At 40.5% G+C, this 15,505-nt stretch overlaps 1 protein-coding gene and 1 pseudogene across 2 annotated transcripts in view; one reads left to right on the forward strand and one right to left on the reverse strand.

The window, feature by feature from the left end:
- Window positions 1–4,385: 4,385 nt before the first annotated feature.
- LOC142456406 (large ribosomal subunit protein eL38 pseudogene) lies at window positions 4,386–4,631 on the reverse strand (annotated as a pseudogene).
- Window positions 4,632–13,818: 9,187 nt separating this feature from the next.
- KBTBD2 (kelch repeat and BTB domain containing 2) overlaps window positions 13,819–15,505 on the forward strand; it is a 28,336-nt gene continuing 26,649 nt past the window's right edge. Inside the window, exon 1 of one of the 2 annotated variants that reach the window (XM_075558208.1) lies at window positions 13,819–13,981. The gene's annotated coding sequence lies outside the window, so the exon portion shown is untranslated. Of the gene's footprint in view, window positions 13,982–14,663; window positions 14,947–15,505 lie in introns of those variants that run through there. The other variant, XM_075558207.1, reaches the window with a different exon arrangement.

Genomic DNA, 15,505 nt, shown 5'->3' on the forward strand with positions numbered 1-15,505 from the left:
TTTAGCTAGATTTTAGATGTCTTTTTATGGGTGTCTTATTATCTTGTGTTGCTCTAACAGAAATACCACAAGTGGGTGGTTTTAACAAACAGAAATGTATTTTCTTGTCATTTAATAGGCTCAAAGTCTGAATCCAGATCACGGGCTTGAAGGGAAAGTCTTTTTTTTTCTTTTTTCCTGTCAGCTCTGGAGGAAAGGCTTCCCTTCAGCCGCTGCTTCCTGGTTGCCTGGGGATCTCTTATGTCTTGGCATGTATTTGACCCCATCTCTCCTCTGTTAACATATTTCATCTCTTCTATGTCTCGGAAGAATTTGACTTAAAACACACCCTATGATAATCCTACCTAATTAATATAGCAAAGACAATCCATTCCCAAAGGGGATTATAACAACGGGGATAGAGGTTAGGATTCACAGCATCAGTTTTGCAAAGTGGGGTGGAGAAACATAATTCAATCCAAAATAATAGTGAAGCAAGATAGAGAGGATATATTGAGTACAAGGTCTGGAACAGTTCTGGAATGTGCTTCTATTAGAAATGGACCTGAAAATTCTTCCCCCAAACACAAGATTTAAAATATAGGTTAAAATAGTAAAAGTAAGATTAAGAATATAGGAAGGCTGAATATGACCCAGAAATGGTTAAGCAAAGAAAACGCTCAATTTTAGAAAAAATTTAGTTACACTTTTATTTTTCCAGGAATCATTTGTGTTCTTGATCTTCTAGAATCGTGGCAATGTCTTTGGAAGATACGGTTTCATGGTCATTGGAAATTAATTAGAAGAAAAGATGCCTTGTTAACCAAAAAGGAATGCTTGAAACAAGGTCATGTGCCTTGTTTTGGATATGGATCACAAGGGAGATGCTGTACATTCCAAAAACAGTTTGCTCAACAATACTGATTTGCAATCTCCCCAGACAAGACACTGTCCAAGGCTTCCTAGGCTGCCTGCTAAGTTCCATACAAGAAGCATGGTGGCATTTTGGTCCCTGAAGCTGATGTTGGCCGCTGTAGAAAGAAAATCAAACAAAGGGTCAGCCTTATCTGTCTGTACCAGCCCCTTCTTCCTAATCATTCCGACCCCTCTCTGAGACTCTCCCCCCCCCGCCCTCCCCAAAAGGGAGTGGGAACTGAACATGTCAGTTATCTAGTAATTGTTCTGGGTTCTTTTGCCAGGAATTTATGGTATATAGCTTTGTCTGTTTGCGAAAGAAGAGATTTTTGTAGGAAATTTCATTCTGGCTGGCATGAGATGGTAAACAAGTGCAAATATTTGAAGATACATGTTCTTTTCCAAATTAAGATTATTTTAACCCAACAAAAATATTGGCTCCTTGGAAACCACAGAAACATCAGTCCGTGTTTAAAGTGTTAAAAAGGGATGCTGTGACAGTTAGGTTTATTGTGCCAACTGGCCAATAGGTAATAGGAACATGTAAGCAGAGTTTGATCAGGGCACAGCTTGATTGGAGGATGTCTGAAATAAAGACAGCCTGCATCCCGGCTCTCTTTTGCTCCCTCGTGACTGGACCATCGTGCTGCTGCATTAGTTTGTCCCCTCCCTCAACCTGTGTGCTACACTACCTGTGGGCCAAGTTAACCCATGGATCCAGCATGAGGCTCCTTTGAGACCTACTTCACCATGCTGCTGGTGTGTACATTGCTTGAGGTTGAGGCTGGTAGATGTGTCACCATGCTTGAGTTTGAGATCCCATTGGGACCTGCTTTGCTAAGCTCCTGAGATACTGACTGTTGCTGACCCACCCTGCTGTCCGATGCCTGCAGGAGACTTTGCTTTCTTGCCTGATGGTAAACTCAGCTCTCTGCTTCCTTGATCTTGGGCCCAGAAGCCCACATGAGTTGAAGGACTTCCAGTCTATTAACTGTTCCACAGAAATGAGTTGAACTGAACCCTCTGTATTGCTGTGTGGACTAATTAGCTGCTATATTCCTTCTCACTGTACAAACCACTATATATATATATATATATATATATATATATATATATATATATATGTGTGTGTGTGTGTGTGTGTGTGTGTCTGTGTCTGTGTGTGCGTATATATATATTCTTTAGTGTCCTAGTTTTGTCTCTCTAGGGAACCCTGCCTAACACAGATTTTTAAACTCTTTAGAAATAATATATCTGATAAAGGTATAATCTCTAAAAATATAGAAAACAATTCAACAACAAAAAAGATAAACAATCCAATTTAAAAATGGACAAAAGCCACGAACAAACACTTCATCTAAGAGGACATTCAAGCAACCAATAAACACATGAAAAGGTGTTGGCCGTCATCTAAAATACACTAACCCACTGCCATCACTTCTTTTTTGACTGACAGCAACCCTATAGGACAGGGTAGAACTGCCTCTCTGGATTTCTGAGACTGTACCTCTTTATATGAGTAGAAAGTCTTGTTTTTCTCCCACTGAGTGGCTGATGGTTTTGAATTATTGACCTTGTAGTTAGCAACTACTAATACCACACCAGTAGTTCGTAACTACTAATACCACACCAGGACTATCAGAGAGATACAAAACAAAATTACAATGAGATACCATCTCACCCCTAAAACAATTGTAAAAACAAAACCAACAAAGGCTGGTGGGGCTGTGGGGAAATTGTAACCCTTCTCTACTGCTGGTAGGATTGTAAGTTGGTTCAACCACTATGAAAAACGGTATAGCATTTCCTCAAAAAGCTAGAAATACCCTCTAATCCATTCTTCCAACTTTTAAGTCTAAACCTTCAAATATTAAACTATTGACACGGATAGGCATGTGCACATCTATGTTTATTGCAGCATTATTCACAATAAGGAAAAGATGGAAACAACCTAACTGCCCATCAACATATGAATGAGTAAGTAAACTGTGGTATATACACTCACAGTGAATCCTTGGTAGTACAGTAGGTTATGCATTGGGCTGCTGAATGCAAGGTCAGTCATTCAAAACCACCAGCCACTCCTAGGGAGAAGGATGGGGCTTTCTACTTCCATATTGAGTTGCAGTCTCAGAAACCCATAGGGACAGATCTACACTATAAGGTCCCTAGGAACTATAATCCGTTCAATGGAAGTGAGGTTCTTTGTTATTGTTGTTTGTTTGCTTGTTCTACATATACATAGTACAATACCATGAACTCGTAAAGAATAATGGTGAATTCTTAAAATACACTATAATGTGGATTAATCTGGGCAGCATGCTGAATGACATAAGTCACCCACAAAAACAAAAATTTGTATGGTCTCACAACTTTAAAAATACAAGACTAGGTGTGTGTGCAGAAAGCAACAATCTTTGGTGGTTCCCAGGGATGAGAGGAAGTGGAAGAGGTAATTACTCTCTAGATAGTAGACACCAGTTAATTTTGATGATGAGTAAGGCAATGATGAATAAAAGAGAAGTCAGTACAACTTGACCAAGGTAAAAGATGATACTAAAGAGTACTCAAGAATCAGGGATAATTTTTGTAAAATCCATAACATATACAATTATGAAACAATAGTAATAACAACCCAAAAACTGTGTGGCTACATAGGTAGATATGTATGCGTATATGTGCATTAATTACCATATACGAATATATAGGTACACATGTATAAGTGTCCTGTTGGTAAATGTATATACATGTGTATGTGTGCTGCGCACACACACATGTATACAATAAAGCACATAGGGTGCATAGTTATAGACATATCCTAGACATAAGCAAACATGGGATTGGCTTACTGAGATTGTCAGATTAGGATCATCATATTGGGGTGCAAGTGACTCAATTGTCATAACATAGCTCATAAGATTCCACATCCTATGTTGGTGAAAAAGTACGTGGGGGGCTGTCTTAAAAGCTTAAGAGTGGTTATCTAAGAACAATCCCTGGTCTCTGTGTGCCTGGAACAAAAGAAAAAGAAGGAAATCAAACATTCAATTAGTCAAAAGCAAAGACAAAATTAGTCAACATGGCATCACCTACTTTGAGACCAGAACCAGATGATTCTCCAATTACCACCTCTAACTCTTCAGATGAAGGACACAACAAATGGTCCCAGAGATAATGGGAGACACTGAACCATTTCGAGAGGAAGCATATAATCAGAAGGAAGAAGCCCAAGCTGAATGGCATTAGTGGAAAACAAGGCTCCAGGAACGGACAGAACACCAATTGAAATGTTTCAACAAGTTGAAGCACTAGCTAGTCTTTGCCAAGCAATTTGGAAGATAGGTCCTTGGCCATCTAACTGGAAGAGATCCATATGTGTGGCTATGTCCTCTCGCCTACAAAAAGTTGACTCAACAGAATCTGGAAATAATGGAACATCATTCTTAATAACACAAGCAAATTAATTTTTTAAAAGAATTTTTCTATATTATAGTTTGCATCAGCTAGCCGGGTTCATTTCAGCTCCTTCACTGCCAGACCTGGGGGCAGAGACTGCTTCAGCTTCTCGGCCTTCTCCTTGTCGGTGATGACCAGGGTGTAGAGGTACCTGCTGCATCGCACGTTGAACTTCACGTTATCCTTGTTCTTCTTGATCTTCACAGACTTGGCGTCCTTTCGCCGCGCCGTGAGCAGGAAGTCCTTGATCTCTTCGATTTTGCGAGGCATGGCGACGAGGCGTTGACTGGCACTGGCCGGGACACCGCAAATTAATTTTTTTTAATGAACTTGCTTGTCACTAAAGAATCCAAGTCCATTTCACTTTTCCTTTTCCTCCTTAAAACAAACAAGCACTTTTTTAAAAAAGCCATTCAGACCATTATGTAAGTTTGAGGGCTCTGGAGGAATATTTTTGCTTTGGTTTTCTAAAAAGACACATTGTATATAAGTATACAGCCCGTTTCAAGAAATGAAGTTAACAATATCCCATATACTCCATATCCCAACACTCCGTATATGGGGTTCTTTGTTTGTCCTATCCCCTCCACCCATTTTCCCTCCCTCTTCCCCAGTACACTGTCCCTCCCTTCTCCCTCTCCGCCCCATCTGTCATCACCTGAGTCATCAAAATCTTGTCTTTTTATTATTATTAATCATTTTGTTGGGGGACTCTTACAGATCTTTAGCAATCCCTAATTCATTTGTATTAAGCACACTCGTACATATGCCAAGACATGTTCTTTCTCCTGGAGCCCTTGGTATCAACTCTTTTGTTCTCCTCCCTCCCCCATTCTCTCACCCTCGTGAATCCTTGATCAATTATATATTATTGTTGTAACACTATCTGTTGTCTCCCTTCACCCACATTTTTATTATTTGTCCCCCTTGAGGGTGGGGATGTTATATATTCAACCTTGTGATCAGTTCCCCTTTTCTCCCTCTCTCCACCCCCCCACCCCCCCACCCCCCCGCCCCTCATGGTATAGCTACTCCCACTACTGTTCCTGGTGGATTTAATCTGTCCTGGATTCCATGCATGGAGAACTCTTATCTGTACCAACACGTGTGCTCTGGTCTAGCCGGTTTGTAAGGTAGAACTGGGTGGTGATAGTGGTGGGGAGGAAGCCTTCATGAACTAGAGGACTGCTGTGTGTTTTGTAGTGCTATCAACCTCCTCTCTTTTGGTGTCTAAACCATGGTTCTTTTGTTTGTTTCTCCTTATAATAGTGGTGTTATAAGTATTTATAAGATTAACTAAGTTTGCTAAACATAATGTTCTCTAGTTTTGTCTATGTCTTGCAGTGTTTAAGAAAGTTGTCTGTGCTTTATACAATTGATGTATGTATATGTGTGGATTGTGATAAGAGGTATATGAGCCCCTAATAAAATGTTTTTAAAAAGTTGTCATTGTTTTTTTATTGATGCATAATATTCCATTGCATGTACCAGACGTTGTTTATCAATCACTCTATAACTGGGATTTTTATTTGTTTTCATTTTTTACTAGTATGGAAATTGCTGCAATAAACATAGGTGCGCATATGTCTGTTTGTGCTGTATTCTTTCTTTCTACAGAATATAAACTCAGTAGAGAAATTGCTGATTCCTAAGGTACTTGTATTTGCATTTGTTCAAGGAAACGTCATAGTGATTCTACAATCCCACTAGCAATGTAAAAATGTTCTGCTCTTTCCACATTCTCTCCAGCATTTATTATTTTCTGTTTTATTGAATTTTGCTAAAAGTGTTGGTATGAGGTAGTATCTCATTGTTTTAATTTGTATTTCTCTTATTGCTAATGAACACAAATGTTTCTTCATATGGTTGTTGGCCAGCTGAATGTTGTAATGTTGTCTTTGGTAAATTGTCTATTCCAGACTTGTGCCCATTTTTCAGTTGGGTTATTTGTGTTTTTCTTGTTAAGATGTAGTTTTCTACAGATTTTGGAAACTAGCCTTTATCTGATGTATGATTACTGAATATTTTTCCCAATTTGTGGGTTCCCTGTTGACTCTATTGATGAAATTTTTGATGTGCATAAATGTCGTATTTTCAGTAGGTCCCAGTTCTTCATTTTGTCATCTATAGTGTGGAAATTTTTATTATATTCAGTAGTATGCTTATGCCCTGTATTAGGGTCCTTAAGCTTGTCTCTGCTTTTTTAATTGATGAAAAAATTCAATTACCATTGTGTGGTTTACATTAAGGTCTTTGATTCATCTTGAGTTTGTTTTTGTACATAGTATGAAATATGGGTCCTGTTTGATTCTTTTGCAGGTCAAGATCCAGTTTTTCCAGCACCATTTGTTGAAAGGCTCTCTCTCTTCTTTTTTAAATATTTTAGTGTTTATCAAAGATGAGGTGTCTATAAGTGCATGGTTGTATTTTCTGGGTTCTCAATTCTAACCCAATGATCTTCATAACTATCACTGTACCAGTACCACGATGTTTTGATTACTATGGCTATGTAATAGGTTTTAACGTTTGGAAATGAAAGGCCTCCTACTTTTTCTTTCTTTTTTACTTTAATTTTTTTAAATATTGTCTTTTTTCTTGGTTTCTTTCCTTTCCATATAAAGTTGGTTATTAGTCTTTCCATGTCTTTGAAGAATTGTGGTGGTATTTGGATCAAGATTGCATTGAATTTGTAAAGTATTTTTGGTAATATTGACATTTTCACAATATTTGTTTTGCCTATCCAGGCATATGGCAGCTTGTTCCATTCGTGTAGGTTTCTTTTGGTTTCTTGAAGGAATGTTTGGTAGTTTACCTTGTACAAGTCTTTTTTCTCTGGTGAAACTTAGTTCTTTTAATATCTTCCTTGGTATCATTATTTTTAATAAACAAAAATCCAACCGATTTCTGCATGTTGGTCTTATAGCCTGCTTGCTAAACTGCCAAATTTTTCAGTTAGTTCCAGCAATTTGTAATTGAATCTTTCATGTTTTCTACATATAGGATTATGTTGTCCTCAAATAAAGAGATTTTTATTTCTTCTCTGCTATATGGATACCTTTAATATCTTTTTGATGCCATTTGGCTCTAGCTAAAACTTTCAGGACTATATTAAATAAGTGGTGATAAAGGGAAATCTTGTCTAGTTCCTGTTTGAAGATGCAATATTTTCAGTTTCTCTCCATTAAATGAGATGCATGCTATTGGTTTTACATATATGACTTTTTTATGTTGAGAAATTTTCCTTGTATTCATATTTTATCAGGAATAGATGCTGAATTTTATCCAAATGATTTCCTGCATCAATTATATAATCATATTGTTCTTTTATGTAGTGAATTACATTGATTATTTTTTAAATCTGAAATCATCCTTGCAAATTTGGTATGAATACTACTCAATTGTGATTTTTTTTATGCTTTGTTGAATTCTGTTTGCTAGAATTTAATTCAAGATCTTTACATCTATAGTCATTAGAGATTTTGGTCTATAATAAATTAGTTGAGTAATATATTGTCTGTATATTTATGAATAGTTTATGTAAAATTGGTATTTATTCTTCTCTAAATGTTGATAGAATTTCCCCCGTGAAACCATCTGGACCCAAATTTTTTGATGTTCAGTTTTATTTATAACTAGATCTATTTCTTCTCTTGTTACAGGTTTGTTACGATTTTCTACATAATTCTGTGGTAATTTAGGCAATTCATTTCTAGAAATTTATCCATTTCTTCTCGAGTTTCAATTTGTTGGAGTACAAGTTTTCATAGTACTGATTGTATTCCTTATCTCATTTACTTCTGTTGTAATATCCATTTCATTTCTAATTAGAATTTTTTCTTTGTTAGATTTGCCAGTGGTTTATTAAATTTGTTAATCTTTCTGAAGAATTGACTTCTTGGCTTATTGATTCTTTTCTATAATTAAAACAAAAATTTCAGATTCATTTATTTCTGCCCTAATCTTTATTTCTTTCCTTCTAGTATATGATAGTGTGTTTTGCTGCAATTTTTCCAATTATTATAGTGTTAAGGTGTTAAATTCTTTCTTCCTTACTGAGATGTGCAGCTTTTACTATAAACTGCCCTCTGAATCTTGCTTTTGTCATGTCCCAAAGGCTTTTTGTTGTTGTTTCTTATCATTTTATTGGGGACTCATATAACTCTTATCACAATTCCTACATCCATCGTGTCAAGCACATTTGTACATTTGTTGTTGCCTTGTCATTCTGAAAACATTTGCTTTCTACTTGAGCCCTTGGTATCAGCTCCTCATTTTTCCCATCCCTCCCCGGTGTCACCTCCCGCAAAGGTTTTGATATGTTGTATTTTTGTTCACATTTGTTTCAAGGAATCTTTTGATTGTGTTACTTATTTCTGCAACTATCCTGTGGATCTTAAATAAGTGTTCAATTTCCATGCACTTGATTTTGGGGGGAGTTAATCATTCTATGGTTGATTTCTAATTTTATATCACTGTGATCTGAAAGCATGGTTTTTATTATATCAATTTTAAAATTTTACTGATGCTTGCTTTATGACCTAAAATGTGATCTATTCTAAAACAGCTCCCATGGGTGTTGGAGAATAAAGTGAAATGAACTTTTGTTGGGAAAAGTGTTCTACACATATCTATAAGCTCATATTCTATGTTATTTTTTCTGTATTTTTAATTTTTCTTCTTAGTTGATCAATCTTTAGTTGAAAGTGATTTATTGAAATTTCCTAGTATTATGTTCTCTTTGTCTCATTTCTCTAAGAATTTGATGAACATATTTTGATGCTCTTTAATTTCATGCATATATATTAACTATGACTTTAGTTTCTTCAATTAAAGCTTTCAAAATGATATAGTGATCATCTTTATCTCTCATTATGTCATTAACTTTAATGTCCCTTTTGTCTGAGATTAATATTGCCATTCCAGCTTTTTTTTTTTGGACTGCTGCTAGCTTGATATATCTTTTTCATCCTTTGATTTTTTTTTTTAGTCTATGTTTATCTTTATATCTAAGATGCATTTTTTGTAAGCAGTATATTAAAAGTTCACGTTTTATCTGTTAGTTTTTGTTAACTGGTAAATTCAGTCTGTTTATACTCAGTGTTATTATTGGTAAATGGGTTGATTGGTGTCTTTTTTTTCAACTTTTTAAATGATTTTACTGGTTTCATTTTCATGATAATTTTTTGTGTTGTGTTCTGTTTCTTGGTTGTTGATACTTCTTGTCAATACTCTGATTTTTTGTTTTTTATTTTGTTGCTTGTTTTGCTTATGTGGTTTTTCATCTTTTTGTTTGCTTGGTTTTAATATTTTTCTTTGAAGGTTTTTTTTTCATGGGTTTGTTTCCAATTTCAAAAGTATTTTTATATTTTGTGAATGGTTTGATATCTTATCCATTTGACTATTGTCTACTCTGTTCCCTCTGCTCTCATTTATTTATTTTTATCTTCATAGTAGAATGTTGTATGATTCCTCGTTTTAATTCGCTTTGTTTTATTTCACTTTGAGTTCTGCTGAAACAGTATGTTTTCTACATTGTAATTTATTTTCTAATATGTTTAGGCTGCTTTCTGTTGCTGTTATAGATTTTGTCCATAGAATTCCTTTTAATATTTTTGTAAAGGTGGTTATATTTTTATAAATTTCCTTAGTTTTTCCTTATCTCTAAATATTTTTATTTCTCCCTCATGTTTGAGGAATAATTTTGCTGGGTATACAATTCTTGACTGGCAATATTTTTTTCTTTCAGGATTTTGAATTTGTTGAAGATAAATTTTTAAATGGCTGCTGTAGTACATCAACAGGGAACTGGCAAAAATCCAACCTGTATTCACAAGAGGTCATGGAACAAGGGGTATAATTTCTGACATCAGTTGGATCTTGGATGAAAGAAGAGAATACTAGAATATTTGCTTGTATTTTATTAACTCTACAAAGGCATTCAACTGTGTTAATCACAAGGTATCGATAATATTTATGAACCTGTGTAAAGTCTAAGAGACAGTCATACAAACAGAACAAGGGAATACTTCAGGGTTTAAAATCAGAAAAGGTTTGCATCAGGGGTAGATCTTTTCACCATATTTATTCAAGCTCTATTCTGAGCAAATAATTTTAGAAAATGGATTAGATAAAGAGGAATTTGACATCCCAGATTAGAGGAAGGCTCATTAACAACCTAGGATATGCAGATGACACTATGGCGCTTGCTGAAAAGACAACTTGAAGCACTTACTGATGAAGGCCAAGTACTGCAGCCTTTAGTATCGATGGCAGCAACTCAAAGTAAAGAAAACCCAAATCCTCACAAATAGACCACTAGACAGCATCGCGAGCAGTGGAGAAAGGATTGACCAAGAACTTCATTTTACTTGAATCCACAATCAATGCTCATGGATGTAGCAGTCAAGAAACCAAAAATGTACGGCATTGGACAATCTGCTGCACAAAACCTTTTTTAAAGTGTTGAAGAACAAAGATGTCACGTTGAAGACTAAGGCGTGCCTGACACAAGCTGTGGCATTTTCAACCATCCTGTACACACCTGTGAATGCTGGAGAGTGACTAAGGAAGACTAGAGAAGATTTTGCCATTTGACTTATGGTATAGACAGAGAATACTGGAAGTACCGTGGACTGCCAGAAGAACAAACAAATCTGTCTTGAAAGAAATACTGCTAGAATGCTTCTTAGAACTGAGGCTTCGTGAGTGAGATTTCATCTACTTTGAATGTTATCAGGAAAGATCATTCCATGGAAAAGGAATCATGCTTGTAGAGGGTCAGCAGGAAAAAAAAGACGAATCGATACACACTGCAACAACGGGCTGAAATATAACAATCGCGAGGTTGATGCAGACCCAGGCAGTTTCAGTCTGGCGCACATAGGGTTGCTATGAATCAGAACTAACTCAGTAGCACATTAAAAAAGCAAAATAGTGTGGATACAACTTACAGACAGTATGTGGGACAAAATAAACCAAAAGGGACAAATATTTTATGACCTCATGCATACATAGAGTTAAGAAACAGAAAATATATAGACCAAAGTTTAATCGTGTTTACTGTGTGGAAGGTAGGGGCAAAAAGGGAGTTCACAATGATAGAAAAATGGCACGTATAAAGGACTGCACAGTTGATTGTTGGAATTGCTGTCAATAAGTAGTACACCTATAAAACATTGAATTAGCAATAGTTGTGTAATAGATGTATTGACAACAAAGACAAAAAAAAGTAGCTGCTGAAGCTGCATATATATACCCAAACACTTCATGGGATTTGGTTCCTTCTTTTGGAGGTACAGTCATGGTTTTATGAGATGACCCAGTTAATTAGCCTAATAGTGTGTTTAGTTCTACCTCCTAGTTCATTGCAGAGTTTTCAAAATTTACAAGTGGTTATCCACAACACAAGTTAGTCTCTGTGCCTCTGGAACACCTGAGGAAGCAGGAGAGTTAGTAAAAGAAAGATCTGAATGGGTGGCTAGGTGTCACCATGAGACCAGAATAAACTATTCCTGATCAAAAGCGGGAAGGGGAGACACAGTGCAACATTTCAACTTCTCCAGGATTCTAGGTTTACTGATCTATGGAGAGTGGGTGAACCTCTGAAATACTGCCCTCGAGTAATCTTTAAAACATACAAACATATCTTCTGAAACCATCCTAAAAGGAAGTAATAATTTAACTAGTGAAAAAAAGGCCAACTTTGAGCTTTATTCTGCTTGAAAAACTATCAATCAAATTGAGAGTAGTAACTTGAAGATTTAGATGGAAGGGGCAAGTTATGCTAAGGAGGGAGGAACAACTAGGAAGAGGATGAGAATGGTGGTGGTACAACCTGAAGAATGTAATCATGGTCATTCAATTGCATATGTGGAAGCTGTCTCATCAGTGAATGCACTGTCATATATATTCTCAAAAGTAGCAACAATGACAAACATAATTATGGTGGCAAGCACCCTTTTTCTTTTCTTCCTGCCCAGAACAAGCACATGATGGCTAGAAGTGTTGCAGACATGTGCAACCATGAAGTGAATAAACATATTGACCTATGTTCTTGAGCTGTTGAAGCAACTGCATACCTACAGACTTAAGAGCTCATATAAATCCTTATTGAAGGCAATGCGATGAGATCTTTACTTGTAGTCAAATACTTAACTGATACAAACATCAACATTACTTTTAAAATCTTCTTTTTCATCCTTACAACTCATTCCTTCTCCTACAACCAGGATGATGCTGTGGAATAAGCGTTGGGCTGCTAATCGTAAGGTGGGAAGTTCAAATCCATTAGCCACTCCTTGGAAGAAAGATGAGGATATCTGCCCCCTATACAGATTTACTGTCTTAGAAATCTTATATAGGGTCACTGTGGGTTATCTAGGCTTTAGGGTTACTACCGTCAATTTGATCTCATGTAGACATCAGAAGAGCATCATGTTCAAGGCTGATATTTATCGAGCTAAACTTGTTTAATGATAACTTTGTGGGAGTTTTCTCAAAGTTTATAGATTATTTCAGTTCAGTATATTGTTTACTTAATCTCCATTGATCTAGTAAGTCTGGTTTCCACAAAAATTTTACATTCTGTTCCTTACTCTCCCTTTTCCAAAATGCATTTATTTGTTCCTTGATCAAAATGATCGGTTGTGGGGCAGCAACCATTTCTTCGCATCTCATAGTAATGGGAGTAGTTAGCCTTTTCCTTTTCCCAAATTCTGAGTGTCTTTATTCTTTTACTGCTCCAGGCAAATTGAGACAAGGTGAATCTTGGGTGGCTGCTTTCGAGCTTTAAAGACTGTAGGCACTACTCACTGAACTAGAATAGGAACTTTTTAAACCAGCTTTAGGCAAACTGATTAGCTAGACTCAAGAAGCTATCTATGACCCATTAGTAGTAGTGGCACAGCTGGCTATACACTGAGCTACCAAGGCCAGTGGATGAGGCAGACCCCTCCGGTAAAGATTTAAAGTCTTGATTTCCAAAGTAGTTCTACCCTGTCCAGTAGGATCACTGAAGTGGCAGTGAGTTTTGAGTTGTTTTACCGCTTAAATCTTTAGATTTGCTGAATCAATCTAGTTTCCAAGTTCTACTGTAAAGCATCCTGTATCAGTTCCAGAAACAAACATCCAGGCCAGTGTGGCATGCTTCCTATAGGAAGTGGCTCCCACAAGTATATGCTTTGTTTATAATTAGTCATCGACATTCTCCTGGTTGAGTTTGTGCCAAGGGTGGAAGTTAGGAGTAGGAAGTAGGAGGAGCCCGTGTAGGCATTTCTGACAAATTTTGATCCCTAAAAAACTTCTATCAAGTGAAAAGCACAAGCCTACAACCTTCTGCTTGTTAACAAGCTGTACCAAACCCACCAGGGTGGGCCACAACCATTAGCTGATACAAAAGCTGGTTTGGGAAGCAAAACGGAAGCTGTCCTCAGAAACATACTGGCGTGGAGGAGGGGTTGGGGCGCCGCCGCACTGCAGCATAAAGGTTTCACTGGCCGAGGCTCCCCGTCGCACCCCAACGGGTGCCTCCCCATCAGCGCTGCGTTGAGATTTTCCTTGGCCTTGTTGTGAGCAGGACCAGAAGCCTTTCGTGATGAATTCGGGGGACCCAAATGCGCTCTGGAAATGGAAGGTGTGTTTTGAAGAGACGAGGGTGAGGCAAAATCCACTCAGTGATTCGCTCAACGTCCCTCCAACCTTCTTCCCCAGAGCTCAGGCCGCCCCACTCAGGCCCTCTTCCCCAGCCGGTCTGCAAGTCTGAGCCGAGAAAGGAGCGCGGGTCTTGCTAGCGCGAAAGCAGCCCGCGGCGTCAAAGGCGGTGCTTGGCGGTCGGCTAGTCGCTTTTCCCAGCCTTGGATTTCTCGCGGGCCTCCCCTCAGCCGGCCCGCCCGGGCTCTCCGGTGACCCTTCCCGGGAACCCCCTTCACCAACGCTTCCCCGTCACCCCGACGCCCCCGCCCAGCCTGCGCTTTCCGCTTCCCTCCTCGCGCCTGCGCGGACCCAATTGTTTTGGCTTTCCGGTGGGCTCCTGCAAAGGAAAAGGGCGGGGGGAGCGTGGAGTGAGGGCGGAGGAGGAGTGGAGGGGGCCGCGGAGGGGAGGGTGTCTCGAAAACCCGGGAAACTGCAAAACTGCCGCTTCCGTCGGCGGGCGCGCTCCGGCGGGGAGAGGAGGGAAGCGGGGCGGCGGGCGCGCGCGCTCGGCGTGGGCCCCGCACGCCGCCCGCGCCTTCCGGCCGGGCCGACGGGGCCGCGCAGGGGGCGAGCGCGCGGGGGCGGGGCGGCGGCGTTAGCTGCCCCGGGGCTGACGGGGCGGCGCGGCTCCCGGGGGAGGAGTCTGGCAGGAGTCGGGCCCTGAAGAGAGCGCCCGCCGCCGACGCCGCTTTCCGCGCCGGACCGGCCGAGCGAGGGAGGGCTCGCGGGGGAACCGGAAGGGAGAGGAGACGGCGGCGCCCGCCGTCCTCGGCGGGAGGCGGACTTGAGACCCGGCTGGCTGCGGCGGGAGCGCCACGCCACGCCCCCGCCCCTCAGCCGAGGGGCCCAGAGTCTTGGGGGCCGCCGGTCGGACCCGATCCCACCGCCCGGGACCGAGGGACTCGGGTGAGGAGAAGTCGGCCGCGCCGGGCGGGAGGAAGGGCGCGGGCGGGGGTGGCCTGCGGCGACCTGTGGGGAGCAGGGCTGCGGCGGGAGGGGCTGGGCCCTTTGTGGGGCGCGGGGCTGGGGGCGGCCGTGGCGGCGGCGGCGGCATCTTTCAAACCTGAGGTGCTTCCGCCGGGGGCGGGGGAGGGGCGCGGGAGGCGGCGCCGCCCTCCGCAGCCCGCGGTGGCCCCGAGGCGGGCGGCTGCTTTCCCGGCGGATCCCGAGGCCGGGGCTGCGGGGGCGTTTCCGGTCGGCGGCGCCGGGACCCCCGCGGGCGCTCGCCGCTGCCCGAAGCGCAGCTGCTTCCCTCCAGGGCTCCCAGGCTTTTCGCGAGATGGTGGGCGGGGGACGCGCCAGCCCGTGTGTTGTTGTTGTTGCTGCTCCTCGCTGGCACATCTGGAATGACCAAGAAAGGTCTAGATGCACCGAGGCTCCATTAATGGCCTTCGCCCGAGTCACACGGACCGCGGGAGCTGCCCCTTGCGACGGAGCACCGTGTGCGGTGTTTACCGTCGACCGG

The sequence above is a fragment of the Tenrec ecaudatus genome, chromosome 9, assembly GCF_050624435.1.
Source record: "Tenrec ecaudatus isolate mTenEca1 chromosome 9, mTenEca1.hap1, whole genome shotgun sequence".
Lineage (NCBI taxonomy): Eukaryota > Metazoa > Chordata > Mammalia > Afrosoricida > Tenrecidae > Tenrec > Tenrec ecaudatus.